Source organism: Triturus cristatus, chromosome 1_2 (assembly GCF_964204655.1).
Source record: "Triturus cristatus chromosome 1_2, aTriCri1.1, whole genome shotgun sequence".
Classification (NCBI taxonomy): Eukaryota; Metazoa; Chordata; class Amphibia; order Caudata; family Salamandridae; genus Triturus; species Triturus cristatus.
In genome coordinates, this window is record NC_140580.1 from 56207585 (window position 1) to 56231040 (window position 23456).

At 48.5% G+C, this 23456-nt stretch overlaps 1 protein-coding gene across 1 annotated transcript in view; it reads left to right on the forward strand.

Moving 5' to 3' along the window:
* The first annotated feature begins 306 nt into the window (after nucleotides 1-306).
* Nucleotides 307-23456, forward strand: part of LOC146866765 (kelch-like protein 33) — a 203358-nt gene continuing 180208 nt past the window's right edge. Inside the window, exons 1-3 of the mRNA XM_085601225.1 lie at nucleotides 307-398; nucleotides 9523-9604; nucleotides 14936-15002. The gene's annotated coding sequence lies outside the window, so the exon portion shown is untranslated. The remainder of the gene's footprint in view (nucleotides 399-9522; nucleotides 9605-14935; nucleotides 15003-23456) is intronic.

The following is a 23456-nucleotide window of genomic DNA, read 5'->3' on the forward strand; positions in this document are numbered from 1 at the left end:
GTGTCCCTTTCTGACCTCCATGCACAGGCATCTTAGGATACTCCTTTTTACTATATATATCTCAATATTTATATTTATCTCTTTTTTTGCTGCCTAGATATGACATCCCTGGTTTCTTGCACTTCGGCCCTGACTCTTGTTTCGAGTCAAGCTGTTGCTTATTGCATTGCAGAAGGTTTGAAGGACACCGTTTCAGACAGGGTTGTACATCTGTAATTTCAGAACATTCAATGTTCACATTACTCGGAGCCATTAGGGCTGTCGCTAAAATTAACTGCATGCAGAGCGTGGGAGGCAAAAACATTTGCCAGAACGTGCAGCACGGAATAACGAAGATACAGCTAGCTTTTAAAAGAGACAGACCAGGCATTACAACAGACACAACGCACCTGCCACAGGTAAGTGGCACACAGGTCGGAGTGAGTTGCAGTAGGGAGGCCACCTGTCTGTCAGATACCACAAGGGAATATTCAAGTTTACAAGTGAAGGGCATATCTGTGACCACGTCTCATGGGTTGGCTTTAAGAACTATTAGAGGTGCAGACGTAAGACCTCGTGTTTGCTTTGACTGACCTTTGAGTCAAAGGAGCAGCCACAAAAATAACAGAGAGAGAGAGAGAGAGAGAGAGAGATTTGACAGTGAATATATAACACCCAAGACCACCTTGTTGGGTAAAGCGAACAGGAGTCAATATGTGGATGTTATAGGCAAGAGTTCAAAAATTGTTGTAAAGCCCGGAGGTAATCTGTCACGAGAGGCTGCATCATGTCCTCTTTGTGCTGGCCTCAGTCTCACGCTCCCGTGACAGTTAACCCCAGAGTTGTAGATCTAGCTGCTGCTTTGAGTTAAGCTTTTACTTACTGTTGCTCTCTTTTGTTTTGACTTCAGTGTGTATTCATCTTACTCTATTGCTCAATAGTTTAGTGTCTTGATGTCAGGTTTCTACCTATAAGTGTACTGATCAGAAATTCCTGATCCCAAGTGCAATAGCCTGGCTCCTCTTTCTCAATGTGCTGGTGCAGTCCTCGTGCTGCCCAATGTGTTGGCCTCAGGGTCATAATCTAATCCCTGCAGCCCCCATGCTTCTGTCAGGGGTGGGGGTGGTTTGCTTTGGCATTGGTGTAGAGGGAGTGACACCATTTATGACGGCTCCGTTTTGGTAGTATCGTTATGCTGCAGCACCTTTTATAGGGCATTGGATTATAAGTTACCCCAGTTGTCTCAATCACCCATATTTCAGTCAGTTGGAACAGGTTTCTTTAAGGGTCAGTGCCTTACTCATCTCCGTTGGCTCATGTGGGCCAATCATTTGTGTTCAGGTTCTTCAGTTTCTTAAGCTCAGGTTTTCAGGGTGTTATCACAAAGACTTATTATTAAATATTTTGACCTTTCTACGCAGTGTGATGTGCTCAATTACTAATCAAACTATTTGTTAACAGAAGACTCCTGTACTTTAATTGAATTTTGTCTCAAGCTCCAACCTTCAGAAGGTTGATAGTAGACATCTGGTTCTCACTTGGCTAACCTCGGGCTTAGGCCAATTATTGTGCTCCCCCGAAGTGCCCACCACTCAGTGTCAATGTGTTAGCTTTAGACACTCCTCTCTCAATGTACGTCTGCTACTCAATCACTTGCTTTAAGGCTTCTGTATCTCTCTGTCCTGTCTTCCTGCTTCTCACTGTGTTGGTCCAAGGCTTAAGACCTTCTTTGTGTTGGAACCAGTAGCGGTCCCTGGAGGGAGTTTGGTGGGGCAGTGAGGCAGGGCGGGGGAGGGGCAGAGTGGGAAATGTAAACACCGGAATATGGATGAACGGAGGTAAGTACACATTTAAATAAGTAAAACGAATTTCGTTGCGCGCGCTGCATCGCATTTTGCGGGGGGCCAGCCGTAGGAGGCGAAGGTATCTGGGGCATGTTCACTCCCGGAACTCTTGGGCTAAGAGTGTCAGGAATGGATGCCAAAGCTCGCTAAATGTTGAATCCTTCCCTGCCAAAGTGAGCAAAATCTTCTCCATCCCCAATATGTGCCACATCTGCTGGAGTCACCCTGTGTGTGTGGGGATCCAGGTGGACCTCCAATGTATTAGTGTGTTTTGAGTTGCCGTGCCCAGTGCCACCGCTATCGGTCGCCCTCTCGTAGACTTCAGGGGATACGTAAGTGGGTTTAGGACACCCAGGAGAACATAGGTGGGGAACCTAGGGAGTTCTGTGTCCAGGTGTTTGTCGATTTCGTCCAATACTTAAGACCAATAGTGTTGTAAGTGCTTGCACTCCCAGAGTAGATGGACTAATGTTCCCCTCTTCCCACATCCCCTCCAACGATTTGGGTTATGTGTGGGTCAGTCCAATGAAGGCGCTCAGGAGTGTAATACCAGTAGTACACTAGTTTGGTTAAGGTTTCAGTGAGACCTGTGTGGCTTGCAGTGTGACGTGCCCTGTACCATGCTCCCTCCCACTCTTTAGTGCTGAGATCTCGGCCGAGATCCCTCTCCCAGTGACACGACCAGCGTGGTATGTATGCTTGTGTTGTGAGAGAAGCATTTTGTATAGGTCCGAGATCAGTTTCTTATCTGAGGGCCAAGTAATAAGCCATCTCTCGTAGAGGGTAAAATGTCTTTGTGCGTGAGGTTTAACATCTGGATGCTGGGCCCAGTGTCGCAGCTGCCAATAATGTGACCTTTCCAATTCCGGGAGGCCATAATCCAGTCATAGTTGCGCAAAAGGGATGATGCCCTCAGCATCAAATAATTGAGCCAATGCCCAGACTCCTGCAGCTCTCCACAGGGGGAAGGATATCTCGTCCGCTCCAGGTCTAAAGTCGGGTTTGTCAAGGAGTGGTGTGAGAGGGGAGGGGAAGGTCGTCATGTTGTGTCTCCTGCATGTCCGGTCCCATGTAGATAATATTGGGCGTGTGACTTGTGAGGCATAAAGATTGGGTGGTCTCTGCGGCTTCTTAAGGAAGGGGATCTTCACAAGAGAAGTGCCTGCTACGGCATGGTCCTGGAAGAGCCAATGCTTCTCTGATTCATCGCGGCTCCACTCAATCAGATACCGTAGTTGTGCAGCTTTGTAATAGGGCTCGATATTTGGGATCCCGAGGCCACCTTCATCGGGTGGTTATGTGCAGACAACTCTCTTCAGTCTCGGTTTGCGGCCCTGCCAAATGAAAAGAGAGAGTTCCGATTGTACATGGCTCAGACAACCGTTGGGAGGCTGCAGATGGAGTGTCTAAAATAGATAAAGGATTTTAGGGAGTATTGTTATTTTAATGGCCATGATATGTCCTAACCAAGAGATAGGGTAGTGTTTCCAGTGCTGTAAATCTGTGCAAATTTGGGCATGTAATTTGCTGTAGTTGACCATCGTCATACCCTGTAACGTAGTGGCCAAATGAATTCCCAAGTACGGGACCGTCCCGTCAGACCATTGTATAGGGTGGTGGCTCTGAAGAGATGCTAGAGTCTGAGGCGAGAGTGAGAGATTCAAGGCAGTGGATTTTGTTATATTAACTATGAACCCGAAGGCACCTGCGAAGGAGTCCAGCTCCCCCAAGAAGGCACCCAGGGCAGTCACCGGGTCTGATAAAGTGACAAGAACACCATCTGCATAAAGACTTATAGTATGTACGTCGCTCCCAAAGCGGATACCTGTGATTTGAGCGTGGTCCCAGATTCTCATTGCCATCGCTTCCATATATGGTTCCATATATATGGCAAAGAGCAGGGGCGACAGTGGGCACCCCTGCTGTGTGCCCCTACTGATGGGGAATGGAGTGGAGGTGTGCCCATTAACTCTTACCGAAGCTATAGGAGAGTGGTAGCAGTTGAAAATATGCGTCCTCATCTTTGTACCCATGCCGATGCGGATCAATTCTTGTTCTAGATATGGCCAATGGACCTGGTCAAATGCCTTTTCGGAATCAATAGTGAGGAGCATATATTCTCTTGGGATGCGCGATGCGGTGCAGCACCCTCTTAGGGGCCGATTCTGATGTCGGACGGACCTGAGTCTGTCCGACATCGGTCAGGAACCGTGACCGACCGACCCACTGTCGTGGGTCACAGCCCTGCAAGTACGATGCGACCGAACACTGTTCAGTTGCAATCGTATCCCACACAATGGGAGCATGCATTCCAGGTGGAATGCATGCCCGCATTGTGCAATGGAGGGGTGGAGTCCATCCCTGCACCCTGTGGCCAGCACCCCAGGGGCACAATAGGTGCCCCAAGGCCGACATTTGGCGGCCTAACACCCATGGGGGCCCTACTAGGAGCCCCCAAAGACAGTTCCCGACAGCCTTTTTGTGCCGGAAAGACCGGCGTGAAAAGGCAGTGAGAAACTGCCATCATACTCCCTCAGTCGTAAAGAGGCGGCCGGGGGAGTACTGAAGGATTTCCGGACGGTGGACGGGCTCTCCGAGCCTGTCGTCAGCAATCTGGAAATCCGAGTCGGATTCCTTTCCGACCAAGCCTACCGGTCGGAAAGGAATCCGGCCGGCACATTCCGATGCGGGCCGAAGGGCTCCGAATGTCGTTCGGAGCCCTTCTGACTGGAATCGGAATCGGCCCCTTAGTGTTGTCGCAGGTCTGCCGCTGGGGGATGAACCCAGCCTGAGCCGGGTCTATCAACCCTGGCATATAGGGTGACAGTCAAGCCGCCAGGTCACGGTGTACAGCTTCAGGTCGATATTTAGTAAGGAAATAGGCCTATAGGCCCCACAGCTAGTCTTATCCTTCACTAGTTTATGGATGACTACGACTGAAGCCTCCAGCATTGATGGGGGGATTGCACCTGACGTTGCAAAGGAGTTAAAGAGCCTAGTAAGTAAGTTGTTTGTAAAAGGCTGCCGTGTAGCCGTCGTGCTGGGGGATTTAGTTAGTTTAAGGCGTGATATGGCCGCTATGACTTCCTCTGGATGTATCTCTCTTTCTATGTGTCCGGCCTGCGCCGGGCTCAGTGTAGGGAGATGGGCCTGTGTCAAGTATGCATCAATGTCCTCTGCCACCAAATATTGCTCATCATACAGCCCAGCGTAAAAGTGTCAGAATGTCTCGGCTATGGCTGCGTCATCTGTAAGCACTGACCCGTGGTGATCCTTAATCTCCTGCACTCCCTGGCGCTGTCTGACCTCTCTAAGTTTATGTGCTAGCAGTCGCCCCACATAAAAGGAATGCCACAGCTGCAAAGCGGTGTATTCTGCTTTGTCGTGGTTGATGGCGGAGAGTTGTGCCTGCTCCGAGGTCAATTGGCTCCAGATGCGGGGGGCCCCAGTGCATTGGTTCATTTTCTCCAATTCGCGTACTTTTTGAGTGAGTTTCCTCTCTCTTACGCTTGAATTCTGTGTTGTCTGCGGAGGAGATGGCTATTACTTTGCCCCTAATGACCGCTTTCAGGGCTTCCCACCGAGTGGACACCTGTGTGTCTGGGTTTTCGTAATGGGCTAAGTAATCATCATGTGTACATTGTATCTGGCCAACTATGTCCTCGCGTTTAAGGAGAGTGTCCCATAGGTGCCACTGCCTGGAGAGCTGTTGGGTCGGGGGCAGTGTCAAAGTAGCTATTACAAGTGCATGATCCGACAGCACTGCCGTTGCAATTTCTACCGCTGTTGTGGTGTCGCAGAGTGCTCTAGAGCCTAATAAATAATCAAGTCAGGTATAAGTTTTGTGAGCGTGAGAATAATAAGAGTTTTCCCTGAGTCGGGGGTGGTGGCATCTCCATAGATCCACTAGGCCTAGGTCGTCCAGCCTGGTTAGCCTGGCGTGGGAGAGAGCGCCCACTTGACCTGTGCGCTGCGCCGACCTATCTAGAGTGTTGTCTAAGACTAGGTTAAGGTCGACCCCCAGTAACATTTTACGTTTGGACGTGGCTATGTCTTTACCCAGGGCATCATGCAAGAAGCGTTCCTGACCTTCATTGAGTGCATATATAGTCCCTATGACTAGCATGTGATCACCCACCGCGAGTTGACAAGTGAGCAGTCTGACCTTGATTTCGGCCTCCTTTCATAACACCTTCCCTCTAAATGTCAGAGAACCCAGTATTGCTACCCCTGCTGTCTCGGAGGGCCCAGAGGAGAAGAGGTGAGTGGGGAAAGCACAGGACTTAAGCCGATGACAGTCTTTGGGCAGCAGATGTGTCTCTTGTAAGAGGCAGACGTCAGCACCGGTACTTTCTAGATATGATAAGATTGCCCGGCGCTTGATTGGATTGTTGAGTTCCCTCACGTTTAGCGTGAGGACTTTGAGAGTGTTAGGTGGCATCAAACAGTCGGGCCATGCAAGAAGCACACCAAGCGGAGGAGAGAGCTGAATATAGTGTCTGATGGGCATCGTCAATGTGCGACCGCTGCATCTACATCGATATCTCAAGACTCGGGGATCAGTGGACAGGGATCCCAGAGAATAAAGGAAGAAGGGAAAGAGAAAGAGGTCCCTCAAAAACACAGCCCTGAGGGTGCCTAAGAGGGTCTGTGGTCTGAACTGCAGCCTGTCCTTTAAGGAAGGAGGAAACTGAGTGTAGCGTCTAGTGGGCATCAGTAGGGTGCACACGGTGCGACCGTGCTGGCATTGCAAAGCACAGGCTGCTGTGGACAGGGAAGCCCAAGTGTAAAGGAAGAAAAGAAAAAGAAGAAAGTTCCTCAAAAGCATGGCACACCAGGTGCCTAAACGGGTCTGTAGACCAGAATGTAGTCCGTCTTCCATGGAAGACCAGAAGTCAATGTTCACAGGGGTAATGTTGTGTACGAGGGTGACTCCCAGCCTCCCCCATCGACCACCCGGAATGTAGCGTACAGGGCAGCAAACAAGTGACCCAGGCGCCGCTCACGAAGCCTGCGACCTGGCGAGTGCTTCTGGCAGGGCGTCCAACATGGCTTGTTCCTGATTTCTTCAGGATACGGCCGGTTGGGTCGGCGTTGTCTCCTCTGTCGCCTCCATCTCGGTTGGGACTCCGAGTTATCACTACCGTCGCTGTCGTCTGGTATGTCTATGCTTAACAGCTGACTTGCCTCCGACAAGGAGCGAAGTTGGTAAATATTGCAGTCATGGTGGAAGATGAGGCAAAATGGATGACCCCAAGAATATGCAATGTTGACCTTGCGTTTCTGGAGCGCAAGTGCGGAAAAGTCCTGATAGAGAACATGGTTCTGGTACCTAAATGTGATCGGGTGCAGTGCTCTAGCCTTGCGAAGGATCTCCTCCTTGGTGCGGAAGTCTTGGACACAAGCTAGTATATCTGATGTGGGTGGTGTCGGGACTAAAAGGGCCCACCCTGTGTGCTCTATCTATTTTGAGCTCTGCGTCCAGGATGTGGTTGAAAAGTTCTTTCACATACCTGAAGATGTCGCCAGCCTCTATGTTGGTTTTGATCCCTCAGATTCTAATCTTATGGCGCCGAGAGCGGTTCTCTAGATCCTCAAGATGCGACTGTAGATCCACTTGCTGGTCATGGATGCAGATGACCTCTTGTTGTAGGGCAGCTACCTCAGAATCTTTATTGTCACTCTTATCTTCTAATGCTACGACACGCTCCCAGATGCTATCCATGTCCTTGCAGACATCTTGTATTTCTGTGGTGAGATCCCGCTTGAGAGTATGGAGATCATAGCGCAGGGAGGAGAAGAGGGACTGCAGAAAAGCCCGGGTCACCGATTCCTCCATAGACTTGGCCAGTTGTGAGGGGGCTGTGCCCCCCAGCACTAAAGATTCTGCTGCGGTTCCGCTTTGGGCACGGGCAAAAAGTTCCTTAAGGGTTTGTCTTTCCCCCCCCGAGTAGTTGACATGCTCCTGCGTAGTGGGACTGTATTCACCGTGAGGAAACTGCACCGCTCGGCACTGGTCCGGGAGTCCTCTGAGTGTGTAGCTGTCTGGGCAGCCCATAGATTGCCTCAATGACCGAGTGACAAGGTACCGCCGGACCGACCGGGCAGTGGCTTGTGCATCAGTGGCGATGACCCTCAACCCCAGCACTGGCGTCTGATATATGGTGTAGGGATGTAGGACAACTAGAGGAGCCACTCGCTCATCCCCCTTGGTCTGGCGGGAAGCAGGCTCCATCCTTTGTTACCTGTGGAGGGGGTGTGCTCAGACTGTCCCCGTGGCCCCTAGACCACCGCCGCCCGGGATTGCAGTATTCGTCCCAGGGGGAGTAGTGTGTCGGGGGCGCTGCGTGGCGTCATAGGTGGTGCTGTTGTGGGCCCTGGTCTCAAACAAGTTCCAGGCCTGCAGGTTGCCCCATGGGAGTCGGTCAGTGTCCACTTGGGCCCCTAGGATCACCTGCTGTGGGGCTGCCCAGCTGGGACCAAGGTCAAGCGGGGGGCCACACAGCGCACCACAAACCGCACCAGGACCTAGCCGGGCTGCCTGTGTTGCTCACCGGGACCCACCCTCAGCAGCCTCCTCTAACGGCAACTGCGCTAGGTCCCCAGGCCCCCGCCACCATTGCACTCCGGAATGAGGCACCGAAAGTGGAGCCGTTGGGTCCAATATAAAGGCCTGCGTTTCCCTCCTCCAGGTGTGATCTCTGTCACCTTCCCCCGCTGTGTTGGCAAGATGGGGCCGTGTGGGGAGCCTCCTCGTTGCCCCCTGGGTCTCCCATGTGTCAGCGACTGGAGCAGATTGGCACTCTCCTCATGAGGGCCAAGTGCCCTCGGCAGCTGCCCACAGTCTCTGACTGCTGGGATCAGGCCTCTCCGTCCTCTGCGAGGCTAGCGCTCTGCTGACCCTCGAGGCAAGATGGCGGGCCCGTCTTCTCCGGGCCGCGCTGCAGAGGCATCGCGAGCGGAGCTCTCCCCTGCAATGTGCCAACACAAACCGTAAGGGGGAGAACGGGCGATCCGCCACAGCCTGCTCCTCTCACCCCATTCTCGTCCAAGTCTTCTCCGCACGGCGGAACAGGGTTTGCAGCGCCAGGCCCTGTGGTCCGCGGCCGCGACCATCGGGTGCAATCGCACCACACTCCGTGGCCATTTTGTGCCCTAAAATCGCCTTCTTGAGAGGTCCCAGATCACTGAGGGTAATGCTGCGACCGGTCCCCTCCTGCCCTGCTCATGTGACGGCAGTAGGTGGCCCAGGGCCGGTGCGCCAGCGGACAGTTGGTGGGAGGGACAGGAGAACACGTCGTATCTCACCGCCAACTTGGCCACACCCCTTAAGATATTTTAAAAAGAATTGAAATGTTTGTGTATGATTTTTACTGATATTGTTTGTAATATTTTAATCATTTATCAAATAATATATAATTTTGTTGAAAAAAACAAAAAAGAAAATGCTCTGTTATTTTAAAATTGTATTTTTACATTCATTTGTGTATATTTTGAACTATTTGTATTTTATGAATTACATATTGAATATGTTATAAATCATTTATATTTTTATTTAAAAAAACAATAAATATTTTAGGTTCTTTGTAATAGCTAATATTGTATTTTATTCATTATAATTTTATCAGTGATTATATTCATATATTGTATTTGATTTGTTTTTTTGTTTTGGATTTATGCTGTTTTGTATGTCTTGCAGTTCTTGCCATTCTTGCAAGATCCGGGTAAGCCGAAGCTGCGTCACATAACTTTGGCGATGTTCCGGAGCCGATCATCATATTGTAAGTTTCATCAGTTTCAATTTGCAAATGAAGAGGAACAGGTCAATTCTTTTATCAATATAGTTTAAATCATTTGTGGGGCAGAATGAGAGACCCAGACGAAGGACCAATAGTTCATCCCCTGAGAGTGGTTGGCCAATAGATTAATTATAGATTTGTTATCTAAGGAGTCCTCCATATGATGTTGTTTGTATTGTGTTCTTCCTCCCCTTCTTTTGCTTACTTTGAGTCTTTTTTTGTTTCTTTTGCTTTTCCTCTTTTTAGACCTCTGCCTCGGCCTACCCTGCCTTTTGGTGGCCGACCAAATGATAGGCAAACAGATAGGAAAAACACCTAAACTGACTTATAGGCGACCAAAATCCTTAAAGGATCGTCTAGTGTCTAGCTACCCCTCAGCTGTGGATGGAACAGAATGGTTACCACCTCCTAGAGGGTTTGTAACATGCGGCGCGTGTAAAGCGTGCAAGAACTGCAAGACATACAGAACAACAGTAGGCACCACCAGAAACATCTAAAAACTCATTAATTGTAACAGTGATTTTGCTGTCTATGTCCTGGAGTGCCCTTGTGAACTCCAGTACATAGGCAGCACTAAACTCCCACTAAAACAATGAATTTTCTAACATCTTCATGCCGTGACTTACTGTGATTTTAATTACCCAGTAGCCCGGCATTTCTCAGACAAACATAAAAGCAACAGCAGTTCCCTTAAATTCTTTGGAATAGACAGAATACTCCCCCACACTAAATGTCCTATGGAAAAATGCATGGGGAAAACGCGTTTTGGGACCCCCCCTTTTTCTCAGCCCCCGCTTGACGAATCACCCCGAGACTTTCAGGGTAGGAGCTGAACGGAGCGCCCCATTTGTTTTGAAAATTTCGCGCAAATTCGTCAACCGGCGCCAAAGTTATTCTTCTTTTTTGCATATCAGTGATGCCGAAACGCATAAGGGGAACTTTGAGTGCGGACTGTCTGTGATGGTGACGAATAAAGTCAGCTGCTCTTCTGCTTTGTCGTGGTTGATGGCGGAGAGTTGTGCCTGCTCCGAGGTCAATTGGCTCCAGATGCGGGGGGCCCCAGTGCATTGGTGCATTTTCTCCAATTCGCGTACTTTTTGAGTGAGTTTCCTCTCTCTTACGCTTGAATTCTGTGTTGTCTGCGGAGGAGATGGCTATTACTTTGCCCCTAATGACCGCTTTCAGGGCTTCCCACCGAGTGGACACCTGTGTGTCTGGGTTTTCGTAATGGGCTAAGTAATCATCATGTGTACATTGTATCTGGCCAACTATGTCCTCGCGTTTAAGGAGAGTGTCCCATAGGTGCCACTGCCTGGAGAGCTGTTGGGTCGGGGGCAGTGTCAAAGTAGCTATTACAAGTGCATGATCCGACAGCACTGCCGTTGCAATTTCTACCGCTGTTGTGGTGTCGCAGAGTGCTCTAGAGCCTAATAAATAATCAAGTCAGGTATAAGTTTTGTGAGCGTGAGAATAATAAGAGTTTTCCCTGAGTCGGGGGTGGTGGCATCTCCATAGATCCACTAGGCCTAGGTCGTCCAGCCTGGTTAGCCTGGCGTGGGAGAGAGCGCCCACTTGACCTGTGCGCTGCGCCGACCTATCTAGAGTGTTGTCTAAGACTAGGTTAAGGTCGACCCCCAGTAACATTTTACGTTTGGACGTGGCTATGTCTTTACCCAGGGCACCATGCAAGAAGCGTTCCTGACCTTCATTGAGTGCATATATAGTCCCTATGACTAGCATGTGATCACCCACCGCGAGTTGACAAGTGAGCAGTCTGACCTTGATTTCGGCCTCCTTTCATAACACCTTCCCTCTAAATGTCAGAGAACCCAGTATTGCTACCCCTGCTGTCTCGGAGGGCCCAGAGGAGAAGAGGTGAGTGGGGAAAGCACAGGACTTAAGCCGATGACAGTCTTTGGGCAGCAGATGTGTCTCTTGTAAGAGGCAGACGTCAGCACCGGTACTTTCTAGATATGATAAGATTGCCCGGCGCTTGATTGGATTGTTGAGTTCCCTCACGTTTAGCGTGAGGACTTTGAGAGTGTTAGGTGGCATCAAACAGTCGGGCCATGCAAGAAGCACACCAAGCGGAGGAGAGAGCTGAATATAGTGTCTGATAGGCATCGTCAATGTGCGACCGCTGCATCTACATCGATATCTCAAGACTCGGGGATCAGTGGACAGGGATCCCAGAGAATAAAGGAAGAAGGGAAAGAGAAAGAGGTCCCTCAAAAACACAGCCCTGAGGGTGCCTAAGAGGGTCTGTGGTCTGAACTGCAGCCTGTCCTTTAAGGAAGGAGGAAACTGAGTGTAGCGTCTAGTGGGCATCCGTAGGGTGCACACGGTGCGACCGTGCTGGCATTGCAAAGCACAGGCTGCTGTGGACAGGGAAGCCCAAGTGTAAAGGAAGAAAAGAAAAAGAAGAAAGTTCCTCAAAAGCATGGCACACCAGGTGCCTAAACGGGTCTGTAGACCAGAATGCAGTCCGTCTTCCATGGAAGACCAGAAGTCATGTTCACAGGGGTAATGTTGCGTACGAGGGTGACTCCCAGCCTCCCCCATCGACCACCCGGAATGTAGCGTACAGGGCAGCAAACAAGTGACCCAGGCGCCGCTCACGAAGCCTGCGACCTGGCGAGTGCTTCTGGCAGGGCGTCCAACATGGCTTGTTCCTGATTTCTTCAGGATCCGGCCGGTTGGGTCGGCGTTGTCTCCTCTGTCGCCTCCATCTCGGTTGGGACTCCGAGTTATCACTACCGTCGCTGTCGTCTGGTATGTCTATGCTTAACAGCTGACTTGCCTCCGACAAGGAGCGAAGTTGGTAAATATTGCAGTCATGGTGGAAGATGAGGCAAAATGGATGACCCCAAGAATATGCAATGTTGACCTTGCGTTTCTGGAGCGCAAGTGCGGAAAAGTCCTGATAGAGAACATGGTTCTGGTACCTAAATGTGATCGGGTGCAGTGCTCTAGCCTTGCGAAGGATCTCCTCCTTGGTGCGGAAGTCTTGGACACAAGCTAGTATATCTGATGTGGGTGGTGTCGGGACTAGAAGGGCCCACCCTGTGTGCTCTATCTATTTTGAGCTCTGCGTCCAGGATGTGGTTGAAAAGTTCTTTCACATACCTGAAGATGTCGCCAGCCTCTATGTTGGTTTTGATCCCTCAGATTCTAATCTTATGGCGCCGAGAGCGGTTCTCTAGATCCTCAAGATGCGACTGTAGATCCACTTGCTGGTCATGGATGCAGATGACCTCTTGTTGTAGGGCAGCTACCTCAGAATCTTTATTGTCACTCTTATCTTCTAATGCTACGACACGCTCCCAGATGCTATCCATGTCCTTGCAGACATCTTGTATTTCTGTGGTGAGATCCCGCTTGAGAGTATGGAGATCATAGCGCAGGGAGGAGAAGAGGGACTGCAGAAAAGCCCGGGTCACCGATTCCTCCATAGACTTGGCCAGTTGTGAGGGGGCTGTGCCCCCCAGCACTAAAGATTCTGCTGCGGTTCCGCTTTGGGCACGGGCAAAAAGTTCCTTAAGGGTTTGTCTTTCCCCCCCCCGAGTAGTTGACATGCTCCTGCGTAGTGGGACTGTATTCACCGTGAGGAAACTGCACCGCTCGGCACTGGTCCGGGAGTCCTCTGAGTGTGTAGCTGTCTGGGCAGCCCATAGATTGCCTCAATGACCGAGTGACAAGGTACCGCCGGACCGACCGGGCAGTGGCTTGTGCATCAGTGGCGATGACCCTCAACCCCAGCACTGGCGTCTGATATATGGTGTAGGGATGTAGGACAACTAGAGGAGCCACTCGCTCATCCCCCTTGGTCTGGCGGGAAGCAGGCTCCATCCTTTGTTACCTGTGGAGGGGGTGTGCTCAGACTGTCCCCGTGGCCCCTAGACCACCACCGCCCGGGATTGCAGTATTCGTCCCAGAGGGAGTAGTGTGTCGGGGGCGCTGCGTGGCGTCATAGGTGGTGCTGTTGTGGGCCCTGGTCTCAAACAAGTTCCAGGCCTGCAGGTTGCCCCATGGGAGTCGGTCAGTGTCCACTTGGGCCCCTAGGATCACCTGCTGTGGGGCTGCCCAGCTGGGACCAAGGTCAAGCGGGGGGCCACACAGCGCACCACAAACCGCACCAGGACCTAGCCGGGCTGCCTGTGTTGCTCACCGGGACCCACCCTCAGCAGCCTCCTCTAACGGCAACTGCGCTAGGTCCCCAGGCCCCCGCCACCATTGCACTCCGGAATGAGGCACCGAAAGTGGAGCCGTTGGGTCCAATATAAAGGCCTGCGTTTCCCTCCTCCAGGTGTGATCTCTGTCACCTTCCCCCGCTGTGTTGGCAAGATGGGGCCGTGTGGGGAGCCTCCTCGTTGCCCCCTGGGTCTCCCATGTGTCAGCGACTGGAGCAGATTGGCACTCTCCTCATGAGGGCCAAGTGCCCTCGGCAGCTGCCCACAGTCTCTGACTGCTGGGATCAGGCCTCTCCGTCCTCTGCGAGGCTAGCGCTCTGCTGACCCTCGAGGCAAGATGGCGGGCCCGTCTTCTCCGGGCCGCGCTGCAGAGGCATCGCGAGCGGAGCTCTCCCCTGCAATGTGCCAACACAAACCGTAAGGGGGAGAACGGGCGATCCGCCACAGCCTGCTCCTCTCACCCCATTCTCGTCCAAGTCTTCTCCGCACGGCGGAACAGGGTTTGCAGCGCCAGGCCCTGTGGTCCGCGGCCGCGACCATCGGGTGCAATCGCACCACACTCCGTGGCCATTTTGTGCCCTAAAATCGCCTTCTTGAGAGGTCCCAGATCACTGAGGGTAATGCTGCGACCGGTCCCCTCCTGCCCTGCTCATGTGACGGCAGTAGGTGGCCCAGGGCCGGTGCGCCAGCGGACAGTTGGTGGGAGGGACAGGAGAACACGTCGTATCTCACCGCCAACTTGGCCACACCCCTTAAGATATTTTAAAAAGAATTGAAATGTTTGTGTATGATTTTTACTGATATTGTTTGTAATATTTTAATCATTTATCAAATAATATATAATTTTGTTGAAAAAAACAAAAAAGAAAATGCTCTGTTATTTTAAAATTGTATTTTTACATTCATTTGTGTATATTTTGAACTATTTGTATTTTATGAATTACATATTGAATATGTTATAAATCATTTATATTTTTATTTAAAAAAACAATAAATATTTTAGGTTCTTTGTAATAGCTAATATTGTATTTTATTCATTATAATTTTATCAGTGATTATATTCATATATTGTATTTGATTTGTTTTTTTGTTTTGGATTTATGCTGTTTTGTATGTCTTGCAGTTCTTGCCATTCTTGCCATTCTTGCGTCACATAACTTTGGCGATGTTCCGGAGCCGATCATCATATTGTAAGTTTCATCAGTTTCAATTTGCAAATGAAGAGGAACAGGTCAATTCTTTTATCAATATAGTTTAAATCATTTGTGGGGCAGAATGAGAGACCCAGACGAAGGACCAATAGTTCATCCCCTGAGAGTGGTTGGCCAATAGATTAATTATAGATTTGTTATCTAAGGAGTCCTCCATATGATGTTGTTTGTATTGTGTTCTTCCTCCCCTTCTTTTGCTTACTTTGAGTCTTTTTTTGTTTCTTTTGCTTTTCCTCTTTTTAGACCTCTGCCTCGGCCTACCCTGCCTTTTGGTGGCCGACCAAATGATAGGCAAACAGATAGGAAAAACACCTAAACTGACTTATAGGCGACCAAAATCCTTAAAGGATTAAAGGTCTAGCTACCCCTCAGCTGTGGATGGAACAGAATGGTTACCACCTCCTAGAGGGTTTGTAACATGCGGCGCGTGTAAAGCGTGCAAGAACTGCAAGACATACAGAACAACAGTAGGCACCACCAGAAACATCTAAAAACTCATTAATTGTAACAGTGATTTTGCTGTCTATGTCCTGGAGTGCCCTTGTGAACTCCAGTACATAGGCAGCACTAAACTCCCACTAAAACAATGAATTTTCTAACATCTTCATGCCGTGACTTACTGTGATTTTAATTACCCAGTAGCCCGGCATTTCTCAGACAAACATAAAAGCAACAGCAGTTCCCTTAAATTCTTTGGAATAGACAGAATACTCCCCCACATTAGAGGAGGAGATAGGGAGAAGGACCTCCGAGTCCTTGAGTCGAGGTATATAATTGATTTGAATACGAAGACTCCGAATGGAATGAATAGAAGCGAAGAATTAGCTACACCCATTGGCTGCTAGTTTAAATCCTTTCTCTGTTTTCAGTTTTAATTTTAATATTAGTTGTAACACTATGTCACTGTTTTTAATGCTAGACCATAGGATTAGGTTAACTGGGTATATTCTACTTCTGATCAAAGCCATTGAGCAGCCGAAGTAGATTAACCGTTCACACTGTACTTCGATAAAAGCCATTGAGCAGTTGAGGTACATATCTGTGTTTCATAGAGAGTCCTTGTCAAAATTGAGACATCTGTAACCTCTACTTGTCCTAGCAATTAATCACACGGTTATTGAGAATCCTTTTCCATTCACTTTTCCTTTGCACCAGTTTACAGTGGTTCCTTTATGGAGTCTGTAGCGGAGTGTTTGTAACAAGGTACATAACCTAATGTTGAAAGAAAGGTAGTAGCAGTACAAGGTACATAACCTGCAGGTTAAATGTAAGCAAGTAGGAAGGGTACATTACCCATAATGTTTTCTGTTACTTGTTGCCACCTCTACGGGTATGGGTTTTCTCTGCTAAACTGACTGTGGGGCAGTCACGTCAATTCTTCCCGCATTACGGAGGGATCAACAGTGTCTACTATAAAGGGTTGAAAAAACAAGCTATAAGCAGATTGATTATGAAACCGCAATGCATTTATTATGCGGTGGGATATGGTTACATTGTATGATTGTTTTTTCATTTGAATTAACTTTATTGATTATCAGTGAATGCCACAAACCAGATTGAGGTTGAGTTATCATTCCCAGGATTAGTACGAAAGTATCTATCTAAAAATAAAGCCACAAGAATAGACAAGCTATTAACTTGAAATGCAATAAAAACATCTCAACTGCGAGTTTCTACTGCTAAATGTTTTGCAATTGTGAGAAATATATTTTACAGTTTGAAACTAGATCCCACGCAAAATGATAAGGTTAAATCATGATTTCAGAAATGATTGACATTATATACAATGAATTAGATGTTTTATTTTATTTTATTTTATTTCATTGAATGATTTAAAGTAAAAATGTATCATTGTTATTGATTGAAACTTCATAGTGACGCCACAGAGTATGTCTTTCATGTTTATGAACTCTGACTCCTATTTCTAAAGGAATTTGTTGTATGTAAAATCACTCGAAAAAGGCTACATGCCGAAACGCGTCGTCTTACTTTTGGTGTGCAATAAAATTAATTGTGCAGTCTCCTGGTGTGCCACTCCTTTCGTCTCCATTTGGGGTTGCCTAGGATTTCTCATGAATATAAATATATACATATATATATATATATATATATTTTTTTCTTTTATATATATATATATATATATATATATATATATATATATATATATATATATATATATATATATATATATATATATATATATATAATCTACTGGCGGTCACCAGTAGATAGTTATAGTTACAAACTAGTTTCCATAGGAAATCTCAAAATTCTATTTTGAATAACTTTGGCGCCGGTTGACGAATCCTCGCGAAATTTTCAAAACTAATGGGGCGCTCCGTTCAGCTCCTACCCTGAAAGTCTCGGGTGATTCGTCAAGCGGGGGCCGAGAAAAAGGGGGGTCCCAAAACGCGTTTTCCCCATGCATTTTTCCATAGGACCTTTAGTCGCAGCTACAGCCCGAACGGCTGAACAGAATTACGTGAAATTTGGCACAGAGGTAGCCATAAGGTCAAGGAAGTGCCTTTTGCAGGTCTGGTGTAAATCTGTTCAGTATTTCCTGAGAAAATAGCATTTAAAAGCATATCAATATCTATACGCGCGCACCGTGCGCGCACCCTGCCGTGCGCGAGCGCAATTCTGATTGGTTGTTAGATGTCGGTAAACATTCGAATCGGTCGAAACCAGGAAGTGTCGGCCACCATTTTGTCTCTCTCAGTATGAGGGGGAGAAAAAAAAAGGTGGAGAACGTGAAAAGGGGGCAGAGTGGACAGTTCCTGACCCCCTATACTTGGTCAGGGGGTCACAGAAGGACCCCCAAGGTAGAAAAAAACAATTATTATTTTTTTTTTAATCGCGAGGTGCGCGCACCCAGCGCGCACGGCACGCACTGCGAACCGTAGGCGCTCGGTGCGCGAAGCGCACCGAGTGCCCACAGCGCACGCACGGTGCGCGCACGGTGAAAAACCTGAATTTTTTTTTTTTAATAAATACATAACTTACCATTTAAAAAACCGTACAAATTCATTGAAAAAACCATAGCTATAACTCACGCGACCGCAATCCTCTGCTGATGACGTCAGATATTACATCACTGTATTTAGACACTTATTTACCCATGTCTTCTTCCATTAATCTTTAGCTATACATATATTACAAATATTTATTTTTCAGAAAGACACATATGTCATCAGTGATGTAATATCTGACGTCATCAGCAGAGGATTGCGGTCGCGTGAGTTATAGTTGCCTGCACTAACTATAACGGGGGAATTTCATTGGTTTTTTACGAGTGAATTGTCCAGCTAACTATAACATGTGTGAAACCTATGGTTTTTTAAGTGAATTTGCAAGGTTTTTTAAATGCTAATTCGTAACTATAACGTGTGTGAAACCTATGGTTTTTTCAGTGAATTTCAAAGGTTTTTAAAATGCTAATTTATGTATGTATTTATTTTTTTATGGGATTTTTAGCGTGCGCGCACGGTGCGCGAACCTCGCTTAATTTTCTGTTAAAAAATTTGTTAAAATTTTTAAGTCTGTTTTTTCAGTGTGCGCGCACAGTGCGCGCACTCCGTGTATTTTTGGAAAAATAAATAAAATCTTTTTTTTGCCCTTGGGGGTCCTTCTGGGACCCCCTGACAAAGGCTAGGGGGTCAGGAACTGTCCACCCTGCCCCCTTTTCACGTTCTCCTCCTTTGTTTTTCACCCCCTCAGACTGCGAGAGACAAAATGGCAGCCGACACTTCCTGGTTTCGACCGATTCGAATGTTTACCGACATCTAACAACCAATCAGAATTGCGCTCGCGCACGGCAGGGTGCGCGCACAGTGCGCGCACGGTGCGTGCGTATAGATATTTATATGCTTTTAAATGCTATTTTCTCAGGAAATACTGAACAGATTTACACGAGACCTTCAAAAGCCACTTCCTTGACCTTATGGCTACCTCTCTGCCAAATTTCACGTAATTCTGTTCAGCCGTTCGGGCTGTACCTTCGACTAAATGTCCTATGGAAAAATGCATGGGGAAAACGCGTTTTGGGACCCCCCATTTTTCTCAGCCCCCGCTTGACGAATCACCCCGAGACTTTCAGGGTAGGAGCTGAACGGAGAGCCCCATTTGTTTTGAAAATTTCGCGCAAATTCGTCAACCGGCGCCAAAGTTATTCTTCTTTTTTGCATATCAGTGATGCCGAAACGCATAAGGGGAACTTTGAGTGCGGACTGTCTGTGATGGTGACGAATAAAGTCAGCTGCTCTTTAAGTCAATGTTGGGTTCATTCTTTTCCTGGCAAATCCGCATAGACCCAGGATTTCCATTCCTGGTAATGAGCCCGCCCTGCAGGACCGGGGGCCCCCAGCAAAGTGAAGGTGTTTTTTTGAATGTTTACTGAGGGGGCATGGACAGCTCTCCGACGATTGCCAGCTAAAAGGGACAACCGCAGCAAAATGGTGATGGCGGAAGAGTAAGGGAGATGAGAGGGGAAAACCTCTCTTTGGAACATCGCAGAAGCAGCACAAGTATGAGCATTGCGGGACAGTAATTTGCATACAGCAGCACTTAAATAATGTGGATGCCCTTTTAATTATGAAAATTACGGCAACACTGAAAGTAAATCAGGCTATTAAGCAAAAACAGAATTTTCGGTGTACATTTCTAATGACTTATTTGGTGAATTCTGGGGCATGTGGTACACCACTACAGGCACGTGATCACTGGGTTTTGAAATAAAGCGCTCAGCTGTGATCAAGGCTTCAGTGACGCCGAAACGTAGAAGGAGGACTTTGAGTGCGGACTGTCTGTGATGGTGACGAATAAAGTCATCTGCTGTTTAAGTCGATGTTGGGCTCATTCTTTTCGTGGCAAATCCGCATAGACCCAGGATCTCTATTCCTGGTAATGAGCCCGCCCTGCAGGACCGGGGGCCCCAGCGAAGTGGAGGTGTTTTTTGAATGTTTACTGAGGGGGCATGGACCGCTCTCCCACGATTGCCAGCTAAAAGGGACAACCGCAGCAAAATGGTGACCGCAGAAGAGTAAGGGAGATGAGAGAGGGAAACCTCTCTTTGGCAACATCGCAGAAGCAGAAGCAGCACAAATATGAGCATTGCGGGACAGTAATTTGCATACAGCAGTACTTAAATAATGTGGATGCACTTTTAATTATGAAAATTACGGCAACACTAAAAGTAAATCACGCTATTAAGCAAAAACAGAATTTTCGGTGTACATTTCTAATGACTTATTTGGTGCATTCTGGGGCCTGTGGTACCCCACTACAGGCACGTGACCACTGTGTTTTGAAATAAAGCGCTCACCTGTGATCAAGGCGTCAGTGACGCCAAAACGTGTAAGGAGGACTTTCAGTGAGGACTGTCTGTGATGGTGACGAATAAAGTCATCTGCTCTTTAAGTCGATGTTGGGCTCATACTTTTCGTGCCAAATCCGCATAGACCCAGGATCTCCATTCCTTGTAATGAGCCCGCCCTGCAGGACCGGGGGCCCCCAGCAAAGTGGAGGTGTTTTTTTATATAGTTATATATATATATATTTTATATATTATATATTTTATATATTATATATATTATATATTATACATTTTTTTATACATTTATATATAGTCGCCAGTAGGTAGATATAGTTAGGACCTTTTTTCCATAGGAAATCCACACTATTCTATTTGGAATAACTTTGGCGCCGATTGATGAATCTACGCAACATTTTCCAAACTTTTGGCCAGCTCCAGTCCGCTCCTATCCTAAAAGTTTCATGGTGATTCGTTAAGCAGGGGCCGAGAAAAAAGGGGGGTCCCAAAACACATTTTCCTCATGCAATTTCCCATAGGACCTTTAGCCGCAGCTACAGCCCTAACTGCTGAACGGAATTACACCAAATTTGGCAAAGAGGTAGTCCTTAGTTCGGACTCGTGGCTTTTGCTTAAATGGTGTAAATCCTTTCAGTAGTTCCTGAGAAAATGACATTTAAAAGTACATATATATCTATGGCCTCGGAGGATCCGCGCACCCTATGCGCACCCAGCGCGCACCCTGCCGTGCACGAGCTGTATTCTAATTGGCTGTCAACACTCCAAATCAGGAAGTGTTGGCAGCCATCTTGTGCCTCGGTAGAACCGAGGCACAAGAAACCTAAGAAACAAACGTGCAAAACGCGAAAAGGGGGCAGGGTAGAAACACCCTGACCCCCCAGGCCTGCTCAGGGGGTCCCACAAGGACCCCCAGGGCCAAAAAAAGCATTACATTTTTTTTTTAAAAAACAGCGAGATTTGCGCATTCAGCGCGAATTTCGGCCGCGCTTCTTTGGTAATCTCAGGGGCATTTAAAAAAAATAGTGTGGGGGGTCCCAATCCCCCCACACTGCCACCCCCGGGGCTTATTAACATTGGGTGGGGGGGCTCTCAGGCCCCCCAGCCCCGGTGTCCACCACCCCCCGGGGCTTTGTCAAAATGTGGGAGGGGGGCCACGTGGCCCCCCTCCTGGAGCCTTGTCTAGGCCCTGGGGAACGCCATCCCCAGGGCCGGCTCCTGCAGTGTCCCGGGGGGCCCACCCACGGGACACTGTAGTTTGCAATGACAGGGCGGGAGCCTCGCGGCTCCCACCCTGCCATTGCAAACTGCTTTGCTTCATTGAAGCGAGAGTAGGGAAACCTGCTCTCGCTTCAATGAAGCAAAGCAGATTGCTTTTCCATATGGGGAGCAGCATGTTAGCTGCTCCCCATGTGGAAAAGCAATGCCGGCTCCTGCAGGAGGCGGGGAGCCGGCTGGGACCGTAGGGGGATTGGGGACCCCCCCACGGTCTCCAACGAGAGCCAGGCACCAGGGGATGGGGTCCCCGGGTCATAAGTGGCCCGGGAGGGGGACCACGCGGACCCCCTCCCCATTAAGATTAAAAACAAAGAATTAATGGCCAGCCCCGGGGGATGGGGTCCCCGGGGCCTTAAGTGGCCAGAAGAGGGGGGCTACGCAGCCCCCCTCCATAAAATGATTTTAAAAGTTGGCCATGCCCCGGGGATGGGGTCCCGGGGCCGGAGTTGGCCACTGGAGGGGGGCCACGTGGCCCCCTTCCCGTAATTTTTTTTTTATATAAATTTGGTGGTTAGGCCCTGGGGGATGGGGTCCCCAGGGCCACAAAAAAGTAAAAGGAAGGGGGGGCCACACAGCCCCCCTTTCAAAAAATAAAAAAGACGCAATCGTCCCTAGGCCCCGTTCCCTCACAAGCACACTCTGCAAACGCGCCCTGTGGCGCGTTTTAAATTGGGGAATTAATTCCCCTTCAATTCTGGGGGTCCCTGGGGGCCAAGTAGCCCACCAGGAATCTCCAGTAAGTGCCACAGGGCTGCGTTGCAGAGAAGTTCTCCAGGCCACGGCCCTTTACACCTCTCTGCAGCGCAGCCTTGTGGCACTTACTGGAGGTACCTGGTGGGCTAGTTGGACCCCAGGGACCCTCAGGATTCAAAGGGACTTAATCCCCAAACTTAAAACACACCATGGGTGCGTTTGCACAATGGTGAAGGTAGGGGGCGGGGCCTGAGTTGATATGTGTGCAAACACGCCCTGTGGCGCGTTTTAAGTTGGGGAATTAATTCCTCTTCAATCCTGAGGTCCCCTGGGGGCCAACTAGCCCACCAGGTACCGCCAGTAAGCGCCACGGAGCTGCGTTGCAGAGTGTTGTAAAAAGGGGCTTGGCCTCTGAACACCTCTCTGCAATGCAGCTCCCTGGCGCATACTGGAGGTACCTGGTGGACTAGTTGGCCCCCAGGGGACCTCAGGATTGAAGAGGAATTAATTCCTCAACTTAAAATGTGCCACAGGGCGTGTTTGCACACATGTCACCTCAGGCCCCCCCCTTCCTTCACCATTGTGCAAATATTCCTCTAAAATCAGCAGAACTACGAATTCCGATTTACTCACCTGTTAGAAGGAGAGAACCCAGTGCTGCATCTTTCAGCCCAGCACTGACCCTGAAAAGTAATTCTAAGCGTACTTACCAGTAACTTGTATTTCCTTCCATAGGAATCCATTGTGTGGCTTTCACCAGAAAAGTTTCTAAGTGTCCATTTTTGAAACGTACAAATATTCCTGCAAAATCAGCCGAACTACGAATTCCGATTTACTCACCTGTTATCAGGAGAGAACCCAGTGCTGTATCTTTTAGCCCAGCACTGACCCTGAAAAGTAATTCTAAGCGTATTTACCGGTAACTTGTATTTCCTTCCATAGGAATCCATTGTGTGGTTTTCAGCAGAAAAGTTTCTAAGTGTCAATTTTTGCAACGCACAAATATTCCTTTAAAATCAGCCGAACTATGAATTCCGATTTACTCACCTGTTATCAGGAGAGAACCAAGTGCTGCATCTTTTAGCCCAGCACTGACCCTGAAAAGTAATTCTAAGCATCCTTACCAGTAACTTGTA